The sequence below is a fragment of the Benincasa hispida genome, chromosome 11 (assembly GCF_027475165.1).
Source record: "Benincasa hispida cultivar pf3 chromosome 11, pf3_genome.v1.1, whole genome shotgun sequence".
NCBI classification, from domain to species: domain Eukaryota; kingdom Viridiplantae; phylum Streptophyta; class Magnoliopsida; order Cucurbitales; family Cucurbitaceae; genus Benincasa; species Benincasa hispida.
In genome coordinates, this window is record NC_143488.1 from 56,215,784 (window position 1) to 56,218,582 (window position 2,799).

Sequence of the window (2,799 nt, forward strand, 5' to 3'; positions counted from 1 at the left end):
AAATTCTATGTTTAATTTTTAAAATTAGGGAGCTTTATACGGTATGTTTGATGAAGATACGGCAGGGTAATGTACACAAGTTTCATGGATGGTTTTTGTTCACAAATCTTGTTTTCCTTGTCTGTTTTCTTACGCATTTGAATGGAAAGACACTCTTCATTATTTCACATATTGCAATGGCCTTGATTTTGTTTTCCAATTGAGGATACTAACTAAATCCTCAGTGCTGCTTCTACATTTGTAATAACTGGCTGATGCTTTGTTTGAGAGTGCTTTTGGAGTACTATTTTCTCAAGTTAAACAGTTTTCTTACAACAATTTTTGGATATTGGCCAACAATTTAACAGCACTAGAAACCTTCTTCCAGATTGATTTAGGATAGTTTCGTCAAATGTATTTTTAAAATTTTCTCTAATTTAGGTTTTGATTAATCGTATTATTTTTTTTTTCAAGTTTTAATAGTATATTAGACATATAACTATACCAAATTTCTATTTAAATCAAATTTTAATTGTTATGTTCACTTTAAATTTGGCATATCAACAATATATTTAACAATAATTAACATTGCAAGTGAAATACCTCAATCAACTATTCAACCTGAAAATCCTATCAAGGAGATCCGATACAGAGTCCTCTTAAGGGCTTCATAAGCGTTCTTGGGTAGATATGCCATTGAGATCAGAGATCCTTGGAAGAAAACTAGGATTTGGCTTGATACTTTTGGTTTTGCCGGAGAGGCTGCTCGAGCTTACGATAATGTCGCTTGATCCCTACATCAAGCAGTTTGAGTTCTACTGTTGCCAGATTTGAACGATTCGAACGATTTTGGTGGTAAGATTGAGTGTGTTTAGGCCAATAGACCTACATCGAGTAGTATTAGTTGTGGAGTCGTTTCTCATCGTTAATGTCATTATGATTCCTCTGTTCAACGACACCACTCTGAATCAAGATCGGGTCGTTGGTACCATCCAGATGTCAATCTCAACATCTTGTATCAAGTGTATCAAATGTACATCAGTAATGTATCAAGTGTATCAGCAGTGTATCATGTGTATCATATGTATATTAATAGTGTATCAAGGGAATAAGTGTGAGTGTATCAAGGGATATTAGGTATATCAGATGTATCAAGTTTATCAAATGTGTATCAAGTGTATATCAAGTGTATTAGATCTATTAGGAGTATCCGTACTTTTTTGACATTTCATGGGTTGGGCTTGTTTTTTACCATTTTTGCAAAAATAATAAGTTTGGGTAATGGGTCTAATTTTTAAAACTTAATTTGTCAAATCTACACGAAGCCCTATTTAAAAGTATACATTTTCTTAATTTAAATTTAAGCATTATTTACTAAGATATAGATGTTTGAATAAGTAAATAAAAATAAAAATTTGAACTAGTAAATAAAAATAAAAATTTGAACTAGTAAATAAAAATAAAAAATTGAATTAGTAAATAAAAATGACAAAGTGTTTTTCATTCTTGTAACAACATATTACTTAGTTTAGTTAATTAGACATATAAAATGGCAATTTGGTAATTATTTACATTCGTTACATTTGCATACGAAAGTAAACAAAAACAAAGAATTTATTATTATGACTCTAGTGTATTTATAGTGAACTTCATTAAAAGAATCTCATTCCCTCGCGATTGATTCCTTTAGGACAGATTTTCATTGTGGGTGCATAAACATGAATTAATTATTAAATATAAAATATATCATCGTTATATTTCATTAAAGTACATTAATGATATACCATCTTTGTATTATAAATATTAATATATAACAAGCTCACAAAAGTTTGTTTTTTATTTGTGAAGAGGCATTTTTGGAATACAATATAATAAATATCTATTACCTTTTAGTATTATACGAACTCTTAAGCCTTTATTAATTTACCAATTTAGGCATAACTCACCTAATTAAGACATGCATTTTTTATCAATCTAGAGATAAAAGGCTCAAATCTTTCTACCCATGGAGTGAAAAACTTGAACTTTCTATTTTAAGATCTTCATGCATTACTATCAAGTTATGTTCATGTTCAGTAACTAGTTAGTTTCATTCCCTAATTTTAACAATTTCAGTTATTTTCCATACTCAATTTTTAAATAAGTTGAAAGAATAAAACAAATCACAATAATAAAAGTCAATCTGATGCTATATTTACAAATACAGAAAAGTTATGACATTTATCGATAAAAAAAAAAAAAAAAAAAGTAACATTACAAAAAATACCCATTAAATTTACGCCGTCCATTGCAACTTCTGACCAAATGAATAAAATAGAATTTAACCATGACTCAATAATGTTAAACTTATTTTCAATAATAATAATAAGTGTTAAAGTGTACAAATTTTATTCACTCAGATAATAATTTATTTTGATTGTAAGAATATACTAATTGTGAAGGACATGAAAGCAAATTGTAGCCGTTGATATCAAACTAAAACTTTTCTTGTATATATATTTTCAAGAACATCCGTGCTTCCTTGGATGTCGATTTGATTATATACGCATGTACATGTGCCTATATATGTCAAATTAATTAGTAATAATATAATAAATTATAATAAGTGTGATAATATAAACTATAGCAGATCTTATACTAAAATAAGGTAAAAAAGGAGATTTTTTTAAAAAGAAACAAATAAACAAAATTTTCATGCATGTCACGTTTTCATATTTCATCGACTACATAGATTAGGAAAGGGTAAGAAAATTCAAGATCATAGTTAAGTCAAAGATCAAAGTTAATTACAAAATCCCAAAATAGCATATACACATAACA